Here is a 19,644-nt window from a genome sequence, read left to right on the forward strand (position 1 = left end):
ATTGAGCGGCGATGTTTACCATACCGTTCATTTCCTGGGAATAGCTTATTTGTTTCTTTTTTAACTCTTTTTTTTTTTTTAACTGTTCATCTTATTTTTTCGTGCAATTGGTGGTGAAATTGATCTGTGTCGATTGATCTGCATTTCAACTGAAATATTTCGTTACTATTTTTTGTTTTCGTTTTGAAAACAAGAAAATGTACAACGCGCTTATTTCACAGCTTCAAATGTGCAATAATCAGCTATGAATCCACCGTGTACAACGTTAACTGCTTTCTTCACGTTATGTCATAATGACGCGTTTGCGAAAACACACTGTATTCGGAAGTGCCTACGAATTACACATGGAATACGAGTAAAAAATCATTTGAACGACACAAACGAAGAGAGCGAGTAGACGAACACCCTGACATATTCAAACACACTACGACAGGCAGACTGTGCACTGTGCATCCCAATCAAGATGAATGGATCTTTCTTCGCATACTGTTGGTAAATGTGCCCGGTCCAACGTTCTTCCAGACATTGAGATTTGTCAACGGCGTTATACATGCCACTTCCCATTGAACTGGATAAGCACCTCTAAAGGATACCTGATCAACCAGGCTGTGACTCATACGTCAGGCTGCGACAGCCGCGTCCAACAGCCTGGTTGATCATTCCGGCAACCAGGAGGCTTGGTCGACGACCGGGCCGCGGGGACGCTAAGCCCCGGAAGCACCTCAAGACTCGACTCAAGACTCCCGTAGTGCATGTCAAGCTCTGAATTTATTGGAGAACGACCGACACTGGGATGCATGCATTAATGACGAGTCCAACACGTCACATCTAATTCAAATTCGTGCATTGTTTGCAATCATATTGACCGCCGGCTCTCCTTCATCTCCAACAGAGTAATGGGAGAAATATATATCGCACATGGCTGAAAACATTATCCGTCGAATACGCAAGGAAAATTCAAATATGAACATGAATTTCACAGCAGAAATCTACAAAGAAGTGTTGATAATGGTTGAAGATTTGCGCCTAGAAATCGCGAACAAAGTTCTAAATCAGTTGGAAATGCGATCCTTGAATTTATCTGCTGCTGCTTCATTCAATGTAGAATTGCGTGGTGAACAAAATTACAACACGAGTGATCTGTTCTTGTATGTGCAATCAAATATTCTTAAGCTAACGCTTGAGCGAAAAGACATTTACAATGAAATAATTCAAACTGTCAATAACGGGTTTGGAGAAATCTTATTAGTTACGCCAGGAGGAACTGTAAAACCTTTCTAATTACATTGATTCTGGCAGCATTTCGATCCCAAAATGGCATAACCTTAGCTCTTGCATCGTCCAAAATAGTTGGGACATTGATACCAAGTGGAAGAACTGCTACTTCGGCTATGAAATTGCCATTGAACATGCAATTCATTGAAACTCCCACGTGTAAAATTTCAAATCATCCGGCATAGGAAAAGTGTTGCAGAAATGTTAACTTATTGTTTGGGATGAATGCACAGTGGGCTAGAAAAAATCGCTCGAAGCTCTTGATCGATCATTGCAAGATTTGCGTGGAATAATCAGACCATTTGGGAACGCATTCATATTGCCTGCAGGAGATTTCAGGCAAACATTACCTGTAATTCCTAGACCGACACATAAAGACGTTATTATTAACTACAAATATGCGTGTCCAGCTGCAAAACGATCCATCAGCTGGGATATTCTCACAACAATTTCTAGAAATTGAGAATGGAAACGTATCGGTTGATCTGACCTCAGGACGAATTTCATTGCCTTCTAACTTCAACAATTTAGTGATGTCAAAAGAAGAATTGGTTGAAAAAGTGTTTCCCGTTATTTAAACCAATTATAACAATCACGATTGGCTGAGTGAACGAGCTATTTTTGCGGCCAAGAACAAATCTTCTACGACCTTAACAATATTTTTCAGTCTAACATCCAAAGCGAGGCAGTCACATACAAGTCCGTCGACACTGTTGTGGAAGCAGATGAAGCGGTTAATTATCCAACAAAGTTTTTGAATTCATTCGATCTGCCAGGGATACCTGGCAGTATCCCTTATATTGAATTCAAGTATATATTGAATTCACTTGATCACACGCACTACAATTGAAAATCGGCTTGCCAATTATCATATTGCGAAATATCAACCAGCTTAATCTTTGCAACGCCAAGTTGCAAATCAGCAACGTCGTAGAAGCAACAATCTTGACAGGACCTTTCAAAGGTAAAAATGTCCTCATTCCTCACTTCCTGTGATTCCAACAGATATGTCATTTCAATTTAAGATATTGTAATTTCAAATTGGATTGGCGTTGGCACTCACCATCAACAAACCTCAAAGGCAATCTTTAGAATTGTGCAGTTTATATCTAATTACGGATTGCTTCTCACATGAACAATTATATGTTGAGTGTTGTAGATTCGGTAAACCAGACAATCTCTTTATCTCCAGACAATGGAACATCAAAAAATCCTCTATACACACAAACATTGTGAAGTTAAACATAATAGAAACGAGTGCATTCTCTTTTCTTTCTTTTCCATTTAACCAGACTGAGCCACAGCAACGCATGGCGGATACAGCTAGTATATAAATAAAAATTTATATGCTCGTCTGTTCAAATATTGCTAATCTCCGAAAGTTCTTTCCTGATTGCTTTGAAAATTTCACACAATGTTCTATTCGACATCCAAGCGGGATTTTATTTTCATACTATATAGATTTCACATATGTGATAGGAAAAACATGAGTTTTTCAAAACAGTTTTTATTCGTTTTCATATGAGGGAAATCATAAAAACCTCTTTATCGATTGCTTTGAAATTTTGACACAACGTTGCTTTCGAATAGGCAAGTGTTTTTATATACCTACTATATATATTTCACACCTGAGACATTTAAAAACATAACTTTAAAAAAAAAAAACAGCGTCATCTGCTACACGTAACAACAACACACGCTATACTAATTATGTTACGATTCCATCTCAATGTTTCTGATTGCAATGACAAATTGTATTTTCATAGATTTCGATTTGTTTTCCTATTAATTTAATTATTTTCCGTGAGATTACGTTGAAATTGAGCTGTGTTGTTCACCATACCGTTCATTTCGTTTGAATTGTTTATTTTTATTATTTTTTCATTTTTTTCATTTCGTTTTTTAACTGGTTTTCTTAGATTTCAGTGATGGGAACGTCAGTTCATTTGATGTTCCCAATTTTCTAATGAGAACATCAGATCATTTGGGAATGCATCGGACGAGGGAGTGGGGAATGGTGTGGAGATCAATGGGACGAGAGTGGGGGGATGGTGGGCTGGACGAGGAGACCGGGGAGGGGGGTATAGGTGAGGAGGACGAGGGGACGTGGGAGTTGGGGATTATGGGGACGAGGACACAGGGGAAAGGAGAATGATGGGGAGGACAAGGGAAGAGAGGTGAGGGGGATTGAGGGGAGGACGAGGGGACGAGGGATGGGGGAATGGTTGGGAGGACGAGAGGACGGGGAAGTGGGAGATGGTGGGGAGGACGACGGGACGGTGGAATGGGGGATGTTGGGGAAGACAAAGGGACGGTGGAGGGGGTGAATGGGGGGAGGACGAGGGGCCGAGGGAGGGGGAATTGGTTGGGAGGATGAAAGGGACTGGGGAGTAAGGAATGGTTGGGAGGACGAGGGGACTGGGATGGGGGGAATGTTGGGGAGGACTGGGAGACAGGGGAAGGTTGCTGTGGCTCAGGAACGCACATACATTGCTGAGCCACAGCAATGCGTGGCCGGGTACAGCTGGTATAATAATATATAGATATATAATATTTCAGCTTCTTCGTTATTAGGTGTTATTTCATCAGGCCAGTAGTCTTTTTCAATGACACACATTTCACTTTGCAGTGATTTATACATTCTTTGAGGTTCAGAAGTTTGAGAGCTTTTCATGGATGTTGTCGTGAACATACGGTGCTGTACATTCTTCACAAGACTAGTACAAAACTGTTGATAATTAATGGAGACAATTTTCGTATTGTTTGTTATGGTAATTCCTCCAAACTTTCTATTTTTAATTGCCTTTTGAGCTTCTTAATTTCTAGTGCCAGGTTTCACTTTTAGTCCATGCAATGACCTTATGCTCCGTCGAATCAATTTGTCTGCCTACACAATCGAAGTAGTGCGTTTGTGTAGTCACTCTGACAGTAAATCAAGTTCATTCAATGTTTCACTCAATTTTTTTTCCACTTTCACTTTTATCATTATCAGTCTCCTGCACGATATTCTTATTACATTCTTCATTTTTTTTACGAGAGAAGGAAATAAACATTGTTCAATTAGAAGCCAGAATGAGATTGTTTGTGAGAAAAAATGGGTCTGATTAGAGAGAAATCCAGGGACCACCAGCCACCACTTTACTAATGCCACGGGTGTGACTGTTTTATGTTATTTATGTCGTGTTATTTATTTGTAACGTACTGTTTTTTTGTTTGTGTGTGTGTGTGTGTGTGTGTGTGTGTGTGTGTGTGTGTGTGTGTGTGTGTGTGTGTGTGTGTGTGTGTGTGTGTGTGTACCCTCCAGTGCCCGTTTCGGGGTTTTCTCATTGTGCCATATTTTATGTGTTTTATTTCTTGGTTTTTGTTGTGTATGTTTAGTTTGCATCCGTGTTTCCGTACTTTGTTATGTTTGTCCTGTATGTATGTTTGTTTTCTATTGTCTGGTTTGTATATTGTGTATTTCTTTTATAAAACAAAGATTTTGTATATGTGTGAGTGTCTGGTTTATTCTGTGTATGTTTGTTGTGTCTTTCCATGTCCGTAATGCGTCCGTAGGTTGTATGTCCATTATTATGTTTCATTTTGTATTCGGACTAATGTCCCTGGAGTTTCTAGGGTCTTGTACTGCAATGTTCTCTTTTATGCCTGTGTTTCTGCTTGTGTTTCTGCTTATGTTTTGTTGTAATGTTCTTGTTCTTCTGTTCATGTATATTGTGCTATACTTTGTATATTTCTTTTATAAAAATAAAAAAATAAAAAAAAACTTTACTAATGCCACTGAAACACATAACTACAGTTGCCAACTCAGTATTTCACATGACGCTAGAACCACCCCCCAAAATAACGCTAAATTATGTAAAGTTGTGTGTAGCAGTTTGGTCGTTTTACTTGCCTAGTAAATATTATTTATTTGTTTATTTATTTATTTATATACAAGACGTTTCATTTGGTTTATGAGAGTACATAATATTGATGTGTTTACATTGTTATAAAATCACTAACACTCATAGCGTTTTGGGTAGAATATACTAAATATTAAAATATAGTATTGTATGAATATAGAAATACCTGTCTAACGAACTACTGCTATAGCCATGAACATTATCGCTGAATATTGGTATCCAAAGTGGTAGGTTGGCCACTTTGTCTCATACTGTCTGGCATAAATGATCAGGAAGCGTTCACGAGCGTTGGGTATTGTTTCCTGATTCGTGCGTGTACAATTCAGCCTGTTTACCTTTTATTTATATATATTTATATATATATATATATATATATATATATATATATATATATATATATATATATATATATATATATATATATTTCATTGAATATGACCGCATATTCTGTATTTATTATTTTCTGGTTTAGGGCTTCTATCCCTCTAACTATTTTCTTAGCATCAGGGCTTAATTGAAATAGGAGTTCTCCAAAACTCATTTTCGTACTTTTAAGGTGAAGAAAAGAAGTGATTTACTATAGAGTGTATTACACTTATTTGTATAATTTACACGACGTTTCGAACCTCCATGGTTCATTCTCAAGTGAACAGATCTTACAATACTAGTTGATTTTATACCCGCATTAGGTCAGGTGATAATACAATGAAGGTGAAAACATGGGGGGATACATAAGGGATAAACATAGGGGCTGCAGAAGGCTTATTGGCCCATACGAGGCATCTCCTATCTAAACACAAAGATTAATCCAGTGTAATTGTAATTAATCCAGTGCCAATTACACTGGATTAATCTTTGTGTTTAGATAGGAGATGCCTCGTATGGGCCAATAAGCCTTCTGCAGCCCCTATGTTTATCCCTTATGTATCCCCCCATGTTTTCACCTTCATTGTATTATCACCTGACCTAATGCGGGTATAAAATCAACTAGTATTGTAAGATCTGTTCACTTGAGAATGAACCATGGAGGTTCGAAACGTCGTGCAAATTATACAAATAAGTGTAATACACTCTATAGTAAATCACTTCTTTTCTTCACCTTAAAAGTACGAAAATGAGTTTTGGAGAACTCCTATTTCAATTAAGCCCTGATGCTAAGAAAATAGTTAGAGGGATAGAAGCCCTAAACCAGAAAATAATAAATACAGAATATGCGGTCATATTCAATGAAACATGTTTGAAAGAAAACCTGCTGCCAGTATACACCAATATATATATATATATATATATATATATATATATATATATATATATATATATATATATATATATATATATATATATATATATATATATATATATATATATATGTCGTACCTAGTAGCCAGAACGCACTTCTCAGCCTACTATGCAAGGCCCAATTTGCCTAATGAGCCAAGTTTTCATGAATTAATGTTTTTTCGACTACCTAACCTACCTAACCTAACCTAACCTAACTTTTTCGGCTACCTAACCTAACCTAACCTATAAAGATAGGTTAGGTTAGGTTAGGTAGGGTTGGTTAGGTTCGGTCATATATCTACGTTAATTTTAACTCCAATAAAAAAAAATTGACCTCATACATAATGAAATGGGTAGCTTTATCATTTCATAAGAAAAAAATTAGAGAAAATATATTAATTCAGGAAAACTTGGCATATTAGGCAAATCGGGCTGTGAATAGTAGGCTGAGAAGTGCGTTCTGGCTACTAGTACTAGGTACGACATATATATATATATATATATATATATATATATATATATATATATATATATATATATATATATATATATATATATATATGTATATATATATATATATATATATATATATATATATGTATATGTATATATATATATATATATATATATATATATATATATATATATATATATATATATATATATATATGTATATATATATATGTATATATATATATATATATATATATATATATATATATATATATATATATATATATATATATATATATATATATATATTTATATAAAGTTAAATATTGAATCTTAAAAAAAGCGAAGAAATATCATATTATTAATTTATTAGTTATGTAATACCAATATTTTCCTGCCACGATCAATCCTTACCCAGAAGCCATCATCTCTCTTCCCCTTATCTTCTCTCCCTTTCCCTTCATTCTCTCTCCTTTTTCCCTTATCCTCTCTTCCTTTTCCCTCATCCTCTCTCCCTTTCCCCTCATCCTCTATCCTTTCCCCTCTCCCTTTTCCCCCTAATCCTCTCTCCCTTTTCTCTCATCCTCTCTCCCCATCATCGTCTCTCCCCTTCCCCTCAGCCTCTCTCCCTTCCCCTCAGCCTCTCTCCCTTTTCCACTCATCCTCTCTCCCTTTCCCCCAGCCTCTCTCCCTTTGCCCTCTGCCTCTCTTCCTTTCACCCCCTCATCCTTTGTCCCTTTCCCCTCATCCTCTGTCCCTTTCCTCTCATCCTTTCTCCCTATCCCCCATTCCATCACCCACTTGCAGAGGTGCTGGAGCGGCATTTCTGGCGAGCTCCGGCAGCACTGTCCCACTGCTGTTGGGGATAGTTAGCTCTCTAATCGTTTAGATCCCTACTTGTTCGAGCACTCACCTATCCAGGTATGATCCAGCATCATCGGTGCTTAACCTTGCTGACCAAACGACACGCACAAATACATGCATACTAATATACCCACTTGGCATGGTCTCGAGGAGTAGCGTTGGTTCAACGTTGAATTAATGTTAATTCAACATTAAATCAACGTTGATACTGTTCATTCAGCGTTAAATTGGCGTTGCTATTAGATAATGTGTCCATCGGGTAGGAGTCCTAGTCTGCACATTCATATATAACTAGACTGAAATTATTTAGATGGTTGTGGCGTTGCTGATACTTGTTATCTTTGCTTCAGAAACAAATATGCACCCATCATTAACTAATATAAACTCCGCAAGAAAGAGCATACTGGGCACGTGGAAAATTTAACTCACGATAATAATGCCGTTGGCAGACCAGCAAGGGGAGGAGGGAGATGTTAACGCACCAACACACTCGCCCCCACTGCCTCTACTCCGCCTCCTCAACCTTACAAGAGGCTGGACAGGGCGTACATGATGCTGTGGAAATATCACTCTGTCTCTCCTTCTGTCATTACCATTTACTAAGACTAGTAGATCAGCCTTAAGCTTCGACCTGAACACATCAAGATGTAAACTAAGAGGTCGGCGACAGCGTAAGTATAACCTGGCCTCATCACCAAATGCCTAATACTCGTTAACTTAACCATCAAACCCTATGTTAATGAATGAAAAACACTTGACACACTAGATTTTTGCTACGGTCTGACAGCACGTTGCATGCATTGTAACCACCTTTTCATGGTTGATGGCTTCGACAATGTTATTTTGGGTTCAGCAAAGATGAGAGAAATACATCCATTCCCTGGATGCACTTGGTCAAGAAAAGGGCCTTCTGTGTGAACCTTTCTTATCTTCCTTATCGACAGGCTTCTTTGTTCGTCGTAGGAGTCACTTCAAAGCAAAGAAAGGCACTCTAAAGGATCTTCCGATGGGTTTTCATCAAAATTTGTGACTGAAGGATTAATGTTGTTGGAGTGTGGAACAGTGTGTGTGTTGAGGGCACTTTAGTTGTGCCAGTATTTAAGAATGTTTTGTGGAAACACTGCCATAAAACTTAATGCCATTTATTTATAAATCTTACATACTGATACATAGGATGCTTACGTTACTTTACCATTAGTGTTGCCAAAGCTAATATGCATCACAAAACACTGGAAAGCGTTCATTGACTGACTACATCGTTGACTCTCGAAATATACTGACTTAACACTTTCTAAACCACAAATCACAAACACAGCTTTCCTAACACTGCCGGTTGCAAGGGAAACATAGGAGTTGCCTCCAGATACTCAGGCAATCAAATTATGGCAACGCACAATTGACACAATAATGACCTGTCAAACTGGCAGTCAATATAACATGCTCTCCCTTAATGTGTTGTGTGTGCAAAGTACATACTCACTCTTACATAATAAACAAAGTGGTAACACAACGATATGACTTGTTCACTGATAGTTTGTTTCTAAACTCATCCTTAACCTGTTTTGTGTGAGTAGCGAGGTGGGTAAATATCTAGCTGATTAGCCATCAACACAAAGATAGACAATAACAATAATTAATCAGAGTTTAGTATTTGCAGTAATATCGGCCTCACACTCTCACACCTTATATCAATCACATAGCTCGCAGAAGGTCTGAATGGCTGGTTGGTCTTCATGATCATCGGTCTCATAGACGTCGACCTGGTCCTCTCTATAATGACTTCCTGCAGTATTGAAAAAGAGGCAGAGATGATAATGGGGATTCATTCTATAAGACACATGAAGCGTACACAGGTGAGTGAGCACCTGTGTACATCGTGATCCGGCCTGCATTCCTCTTGACATACCAGAAAACATTCTAAGGAAACTACTCCAAGCTTGTACTAAAGAGGCACCCTTCTTGAGCCCGGATGGGCACATGTATAAGCAAGTAGATGGGGCCGCCATGGGTTCTCCCCTAGGTGTCCTGTTTGCGAACTTCTACATGGGTACCATCGAACAAAAGGTCTTAGTCGACATGAACTTGAAACCGGCCATATACTGCACGTATGTTGACGACATTTTTACTCAGGTACCTGATGTCAGACATCTGCAGGAGCTGAAGGAGGCATTTGAGCAGAATTCTGCGTTGCGTTTCACTTACGAGATGGAGAAGGATGGGAAGCTGCCCTTTCTAGATGTAACAGTCATGGAAAGGAACGGAGGTTTCCACACTGCAGTCTACACTAAGGAAACAAACATAGGAATGTGCCTAAATGCCAACAGTGACTGCCCCGACAGGTACAAGAGGAGTGTTTTTAATGCTTATGTCGACCGTGCTCTCAGCCACAGCTCAGGATGGAAGCAAATTGATGAAGAACTCTGTAAGGTAAGGCAGGTTCTAGTCAACAACAGCTTCTCCAATGGTTTCGTTGAAGACATCATAAGAAGGAAGGTGAAACGCCATGCAACCTCTGAAGAGACAACTAACACAACATCTATACCCCCTATTAGACTATTTTACAGGAACGTCTTTTCCACAACTCATAAAATGGAGGAAAGGGTCCTGAAAAATATTGTTAATAGAAACTTTATCCCTACAGACAAAAATCAGAAGATACAACTTACGATTTACTATAAAACCAAAAAAACGGCCAGCCTACTCATGAGAAATTCTCCAGACACAAAGCAGAACGCTTTAAAAGAGACCAACGTTGTCAATGCCATCAAATGCCCTCTTGGGGACTGTAAGCCTCAAAGAACTCAGTATATAGGTAAGACAACAACATCGCTTTCCAGGCGATTAACGATGCATAAGCAACAGGGCTCCAGTAAGGAACATATAATCCCTTCCCACAACCAGACCATCACCAGAGAAATCTTAGCAAACAACACAGAAATCATCGATAGATACAGCGATAGCAGGCGGCTTGACATCTGCGAGGCACTACACATCAAGAAGTCAACACCAGCAATCAACAGCCAATTAATTCACAAGTATATTCTACCCACTTCAAGACTCCGCTCCAATATAGAAGCATCAGGAAATATGGGCCAATAGGCCCTCTGCAGTTACTTCCATTCTTACCTTCAATTTACCCAATTAATACCCATTGTTTCGTATTCTGTTTTGTGTTGAAAGTTTTGTTCACCTCATCCAAAACTTATGTAATATGTCACCTCACCCAAAATGCGGGTATAAAATAAAATGAAAGCTGTTTAAATCATAGCAAATTAAGAACTCTGTTTAGTGTTTGCAGGTTACAGTTGTGTGTGTGTGTAAACTAAAAGGCCTTGAAAATGTAATAAGTTATTACGAAACGCATTCAAGTGTCGCGTCAGACTAGAAATAAAAATGAATTTTGGAGAATTGATTTTTCAATTACCATCAACAGTGAAAAGAAACATACGAAATATTGAGAAAATTCGTGTTAGAATAATTAATCTTACTTTTTCGGTCATATTTAATAATTTACGTCTACAGGAAAGACTGCTACCAGAATTTACTAATATATATATATATATATATATATATATATATATATATATATATATATATATATATATATATATATATATATATATATATATATATATGTCGTACCTAGTAGCCAGAACGCACTTCTCAGCCTACTATGCAAGCCCGATTTGCCTAATAAGCCAAGTTTTCCTGAATTAATATATTTTCTCTAATTTTTTTCTTATGAAATGATAAAGCTACCCATTTAATTATATATGAGATCAATTTTTTTTATTGGAGTTAAAATTAACGTAGATATATGACCAAACCTAACCAACCCAACCTAACCTAACCTAACCTATCTTTATAGGTTAGGTTAGGTTAGGTAGCAGAAAAAGTTAGGTTAGGTTAGGTTAGGTTAGGTAGGTTAGGTAGTCGAAAAACAATTCATGAAAACTTGGCCTATTAGGCAAATCTGGCCTTGCATAGTAGGCCGAGAAGTGCGTTCTGGCTACTAGGTACGACATATATATATATATATATATATATATATATATATATATATATATATATATATATATATATATATATATATATATAATGTCGTACCTAGTAGCAAGAACACACTTCCGAGTGTGTCATCTAGTATAGTATCTTGTACTTGAAGGACGTAAATATGTAGGGAAGAGTAGGCTCAATCTCTCTTGAAAGAGATTATCGTCACAACTCTCCCCCGAAGCCTGCGGTTCCGGAAGAGGTACGTCTTCATGTGGTAGAGTGATAGGTGGAGCTGCCTCTACTTCATAGACTCTGGAGAGGGCGTCGGCTATGATGTTGTCAGAACCCTTGATGTAGAGATCTCCAGGTTTAATTTCTGCAGATATCAAGCCCGTTGTACAAGCCGTCGAGTGTTGAATTGGGCTTGCTTCAGGAAGTGTAGGGTGTTGTGGTCCGTGTTGATGGTGGTAGACCGAGCACTTTTCAGGTATTGTTTGAAGTGCTGCAAGTTCAGGACGATGGAGAGTAGCTCCTTCTCGATAGTGCTGTAGTTCCCTGTAGCTGTGGTCGCTAACAGGTAGATTCTCCTCGCCTCGTTGTTGTATTAGGTCACCCCCGATGCTGGTACCACTAGCGTCGACATGAAGGATGAAAGGCTTGGTGATATCTGACGAGGTGAGAATAGGATTAGAACATGGCAAAGGAGCACTATTATGGTCCAGAAAATGGTTATGAAGATCAGTTAGGATTTCCGAATTGGAAAGCGCTGACTCAGTGTCAGTGCTTTCGGGAGGAGAAGCAGGGAAGGTCTCACTGTGGATGTATGGACCTTTAAAGGAAGAATATGCTACTAACACAGTGGGAGGAGTACCGTTATATAGCTTCAGGAGGTTGACGTGGCACAGCTGGGTCTTCCGCCGCCTATCTGGAGTCTCTAGAACGTAGTTGTGGTTGTTTCTGCACTCCTTGATGCGGTAGGGTCCTGAAAACCTGTTTTGCAAAGGAGAACCTGGGATAGGGAAATAGGTCAACACGAAGTCTCCCGGTTAAAATTTCCTTACTTTGCTGTTCTGGTCGTAATGAGTCTTCATCCTCTCCTGTGCTTTCAATAAATTATCCTTAGCAAAGTTATGCACCCTCTCTAGAATGTGTTGTAGGTTCTGAAGAAACTGGGGCACATTCTGATGCTCACTGAAGGTGGCATCACGTAGAGAGTCTTTAATAGCTTTGAGAGGAGTACGGCACTTACGTCCGTAGAGCATCTCATAAGGAGATTGTGACGGTAACGAGTAGATTATTTGGAGACAGATAGAGCCACCTATGTATGTAGATCAGATAAGAAAATCAGAAGCGGGGAGCCACATAGTGCCACTCCATATTAGGTCACCCAAGGTGTGAGTGGTAGCAGTCGAAAAAACAGTGAAGATAGGTATCTATTATGTGCCACTATGATCATGTTCATTTACAGTAAAGTAGCTGGCTATGAAGGGTAATCAGATAAGAAAATCAGAGGCGGGGTGCCACTTAGAGCCACCCCATATTAGGTCGCCCAAGGTGTGGGGCAGCAACAATCGTAAAATAGTGAAGATAGGTATCTATTATGTGTCGCTATGTTCATACTCATGTTCATTTATACAGAAAAGTATGACAGTATATTTGTATAATAAACACTCAGGTGAGCGGTAGTTACCCCCCCCCCCCCACCTCCCCCTATGGGACAGGTGTAAAAACAGGATCCTCGCAGTAGGGGCGGTCCCCCCTCACCAGCCCTCCTCATACTTGATGACCTTGAGTGTACCGTAAGAGGGACCAGCCTCCCTTAGTTGTTTTTAAGTTGGATATATTTTAAGCCTCTATACTTAAAGAAGGAGAAAAAGAAATAATCCTGATGATTTATAGATTATATTATCAAAGTACATAGGGTTAAACATAGTCGTATTGTAGGTCATCTCCCCCCACATAATATTTATTAACAAGACCTCTCCTTCTCGCCCACAAGTCCGTTGTGGGGTCTTCCTCCCCCTCCTCCTCCTCCTCCTGGGACGAAGATGATGACTCATCATCTCCCAGAGAGTGAATGGGATGTAGTGCGCCTCCCTCAGGTGACTGACTGCTGACGTCATAGGGTTCACTCTCGCTGGTGGGGTGTTGTCCTTCCTCTCCTTGTGGTTCAATGACGTCACCACCTTCACTCTCGGTGGACATTCCTTGGGCTGAGGTGTTGGGGTGGGGCTCGGATGGTATGTCTGGGTGACCATACGCTAGGCTAGTGTATTTATTTAGGTAAAAGCGCTTATCATCAAATGCACTTAAACCCCTCTTAGTATTGAATGTGGTTGCCATCTGCCCCCCTATGTTTCTTATTTGTGAGTAATTAAAAGTATTTACTACACCATTACTGTGAAGGGTCTCTTTAAAGTGGTTATGTGTTAAAGATCTTTTCACAGCTCGGGGAATACCCTTAGCGGTGATGGAATTTTTATTGTCAAGCAAAAGCACACTATACATTTTGGGCTTGAGTGCCACAACTTCAAGGATGTGTTTATCTGACACCTCTGACTTTAACAGCCCTAAAACACCCTTTTTAGAAGGATCATACAAGGGGTGACTTTCAGGAAAATTACTCGTATCCATCCACAAACTAAGGGGTTCTTTCCCCATCTCATTAAAGACATCTTCAGCTAGTAAGGTGAAAATGAAACTGTCTGTATCACTATACACCAGTTGTACCCTATCTGAATAGTGGTTCTTAAGTACCCTGTACCAAAAATGGTACAAGCTGTATTTTGCTAGCTCAAGAATCTGGAACCCAATGTAATTAGGATGAGTAATTTTAATGAATGGTCTGGAACTGACAGACAATAATTTATTGTCGCCTAAATGCACCATTCGTTTAAAGCGGGGATTCTTCACCTCTCGTAAAAAGGCCCTAGCTGAAGTCACTAGTTTGGTGTCAATGGCATAACGAGCTGGATTCAGTAGCGTTTTACCAAAAACACTGTTCGTCAGTAATTTGAAGAGTGTTTTCCTATCATTACTGCTGGAGGCATTTCTATTGTTAACGTTGGTGTTAACAAATTCTGCCATAAAATCTGACTGGTGGAACTCGTAAATTGCATGTATTGTTTCCACTTCAAGTCCTATCTCAATAAATAGTTGTAAAAGGTGAAGAGATATGAAATAATGTTTTTTGGGGAGATGATCTCCAACCAGTTTGATGTTTTTTGGGGGGAGGTGTGTGATGTTATTTGTTTCCAGAAGTCCCCTACTAAATGGTGAGATATCCTCCATACTTATTCCCCTATGGTGTAAACAAAGGGGCAGATCGTCTGTTAGTCTAGCTATTTCGGGTCTTAAAAGTTTGGTGTCAATTAAGAGCCAGTACCCTTTGTTAGAAGAGAAAGGCTGTTCTGTCATTATCTTCCCCCCGCTAATGAAGGAGTTCATCTCATCAGATGATAGTCTCCTTAGTCCCCCATGGGGCAATTTCCTAGTCATACAACTCCCATAGAGGCTGTTAAAGTCGAGATAAAGTAAGAATGAAGACCTATCCTCCTGGGGGTTAAAAGATGGGTTGACATAGCGGTTGTTAGCTCTGACATAACTCCTAACTGCAGTTGTAAAACCCCCTCGTATGTTTTGTGATAAGAGATTGTGCAACGTCACATCTGCACTTAACTCCAACGATATTCTACTACTTTTCAGGAAGCAGTCGTAGGAGTACCCTGGGAGGCTGCAATAGTGTGTCAATTCTAAAGAATATATATCATTTAGAATTGCCCTGTGGTGTGTAAAAATGTCAGCCAGTAATCCTACATCACACCTCAAATAAATGAGGAGGTAGTCTTTTAATGTCCTACACCCTGTAGCCTCCCATACTAATTTAGAATGTCTATATTCGTCCAAAGTTATACCTGATTTGTTTAGGGAGCTGTAGAACATTTCAATAGGAGGGAGTGATGTGTCATTAAAGCAGCTGATTTTTGTGGTATATTCATAAGGGAAAAACTGCTTACCCTTTAAGAGTAGGTGGTGACTCTTTTTGGGCAAGCCCTCTATCATTGAGTGAGTGAATGTTAAGGGGCTGGCTGAATCAATGTGGGTCTTTGCTAGGGATGAAAGACTACCTGTAATAAAAGCCAGTGAATCAAGAAATTTAAGCTTCCCTATTTCCACCTTAAGATATTTCGTCCCCTGTCTCATGAGGATATTGCTCTTAATATTTGAATCCATGGTAAACTCCCTCAAAATTAAGCCCATGTCATAAGACATATTATGGGCAATTAGAACTAAACTCTCCAGAGCATTCTTGTGGCGGAGGTTGCAGTAATTACATAGAGCTCCAATATAATTGAGCTTTTCCCTAAGGTGATCATGATGTTGAACCTTGAAATTGGAGGGGGTAAATACCTGCTCACAAAACTGGCAGTGAGTCTGTCTCCTAAAATGGATCATATCCTCAAGAGACATGTCTATTTCATAATGGTGGAGGGTAGATCTGATAATTTCCCATTTGGTGGCAACTCGCTGCATGAAATGAGTAACACTGTCCCCCCCAAAATAAGTAAATTTATCAACGACAGTGTGGTTCCTATCAACAATTATATAGCTGTATGCTATAGGTCTATGTATGGCTGTAACAGAACCTAGACAATCCTCAGTGCTTAGGACACACTCGAAATCAAAATAGCCCACATGGGAAGGGGCATAACCTTTCCCCGTATTTTTAAAATGGAGTGTGTCCCCAGGCTGAGGGTAAATAATTTTCTGAGTGATGTCGCAGGAAGATGAGTGATTTGTTAGCTCAGACGAATTTTGATATTCTGAGAGACAGTTTCTACAGAAGACTGTCTTTCGTTTGTGGCTGCGAGTAAAGTTCCGAAGGAACTTATCGAACTCTTTTATCAAGGTCACATGAGATTCCCCCAATAACAATAAAGGAACTATGATCGAGTACTGTCTGCTACCACGACGACAAAGAGAGACGTGATAGACGCCATCTGTATGTTTGTGTATTGAATACAAAAAAATGGATAGTTTATTTCTATTCTCCAATTTAGAGATATCCTCCCAAGACAGAGGGAAGGATAAATTGTCGTATTTGACCATTTTCCTAACCCTAGAGTGAGACTCTACAAGTCTCCCTATACGTCTCCACTTCCACCCTTGTTGTGACGCCAGAAAAGCAGCAATGCACTGAATAATACATGTTTTATTGTTACCAGCCGGGTTTGGGTTGAAGACCTCATGCCGTCCCCTTAGAAATGGGGGATAAGGGACATAATCCCCCAAAACTGACCTTACACTTGCATTACAGATGACGATTTTGAGGAAATCGACATTATATAATATGAAACCACTCCCCTCTGTTTCTGAAAGGAGATCTTCCAGTCGTGTAATCATATAAGCCACCCAGCTATCAATAAGATTACCCACATCCTCAAGAGTTACCAGTCTAGCGGGTGTTGTTATGAAGTGTTCTCTAAAGTCATCATCTTCCGTGAGTCGTTGTTTCAAAAGTGTTACCTTTACCTCGAGGAGGATTTTTAATGATGAAGTAAAATTGCCATGTCCCCCAAGAGAATTCATGTAATTCTCTATTTCAGATATGTAATAGTCCCTAAAGTTGCTTAGGAGTCCTATAGGGTCTGTGGCGAAGGCTGAGGGGATGGAATATTCCAGCCTAGTAAAGAGATTCCCCAGAGCCCCCACCCTATTAATTAAGTGTGGAGTGTCTATAGCATCCTCCTCATCTGGGGAATTTTCATCACTATTTAGGGCATTAAGTCTATTGATGACAGGGGGTCTAAGACCACTAGGGCCCGGCTGAGAGATGTCACCCCTATCACCATCATCACCATCATCATCATCACTCATCGCTTCCTCTCCCCCCTCCCCTCCACCTAAGGGGTTATTGTCACGCTGTGCTTTGTCATGTTCCTCCCCTACCTGCCTCTGAATCGCTCCTGGAAAGGAATAATAATAAATAATAATAATAATAATAATAATAATAATAATAATAATAATAATAATAATAATAATAAAAAGGCAACACCCTCTCACTAATCCCCATGACATAAGTTCTCAAAAAAGATTCTTAAGAGAAATAAAGGTGGAGGGTTTATTCACTCACCACGGGGGCATGTTTGTAGATGTTCAGAGGTCAAGTCCTCACACACAGAGGTCCCACAATTATCACAAGGGGAAGTGTGGTGAGGTCTCAAGGATGTATTTCCACACAAAAAGCACAAGAAGCCATCCTCTCTGGAAGGGAGGGTGGGCTGGCGACGTTTACCTAATGAAGGAAATAGTGTATAATTTATATACACTCTCTCTCCCACACTCATGGAGAAGGGGAAAACCCTTCTTAATATTTTTTTTATTTGAAATAAGTGAATAAATAAATATATAAAATACGGTCATACCTCCAGCACAGGTTCTCCTGTGTTCACCACTAGACTGTACACATACAGTTTCTCCGCAGAAGAAACATGTGTAACACCTATGAACGAAGAGATGTGATGACCCCCATCCACAAATTCTACAAATATCACCAACTCGAGACATAACGATCACGCTTACCTAAAATAAATAAATAAATAAATATATATATATATATATATATATATATATATATATATATATATATATATATATATATATATATATCCCCCCAGCACTCAAATCACTCCACTTCTCATTCCTGCCCCTACTTATCTATATAAATATATATATATATTTATATATATATATATATATATATATATATATATATATATATATATATATATATATATATATAATATATTTATATTTATATATATATATATATATATATATATATATATATATATATATATATATATATATATATATATAACCCTTATATGAAATAGATACTAATTTACTTACATCTCGGACTAGACGGGGAGGAGAGTGGATGGTTTGGTCACAATTCAATAATACATGATGTGGGGGAGGTGTAGCGTCCTTTTATTGACTCGGAAACGTGGGGGGCAACGTTGCCACATACAACACCTCTCAGTCCTTTTGTAAGAGAAGGGTTAGGCCTGCTGTAGAAAACTTTTTTTTTTTCTCTCTCTCTCTCGTCTGGAGGTCATCACTAGGGGACTTCTACTTCAAAAAAACATCAGGAGGACTGGCTATGTCCTGAGGGGGACACATTCCTTGATGGGTGAATACACTCACACTCACACACACACACACACACACACACACACACACACACACACACACACACACACACACACACACACACACTCAATATATATATATATATATATATATATATATATATATATATATATATATATATATATATATATATATATAATATGAATATATAAGCGACCACTCCATAGGTAATTGAACCATTTATGGGGAAAATATGGAGGAGTGTGCGTCTGTCACAGACGAGCAACTTAATATTTTCCACCACCCAGCAAGAATATTTGTAGCTGGTTTCAGTAATTCTGGGAAAACGACCCTAGTGGGGAATTTATGTGTTAAATACCACGGAAAATTCTCAAAAATTTTAGTGTCATCTGCAAATAATACAGAACAACCTCTTTCAAACATTCCCTCTCTGCGAAACAAGGTTACTGTCTCCCAGGATCTGATTAACCCACTAGAGTATAAAGATCCTTTTTCAAATGAGTCAGTTTTGTATATAATTGATGACTTATACCTGGAAGCCATACAGAGTCCAATTATAGCCAATATCTTCACAAGAGGGAGACACGGTAATATTTCCGTAATTCTAATTAGTCAAAATTTGTTTCCCCAGGGGAAATACGCCAGGACAATAACTCTGAATTGTAGTCATTATATATTAATGAAGCAGAGAGACATA

The sequence above is a fragment of the Procambarus clarkii genome, chromosome 34 (assembly GCF_040958095.1).
Source record: "Procambarus clarkii isolate CNS0578487 chromosome 34, FALCON_Pclarkii_2.0, whole genome shotgun sequence".
Lineage (NCBI taxonomy): Eukaryota > Metazoa > Arthropoda > Malacostraca > Decapoda > Cambaridae > Procambarus > Procambarus clarkii.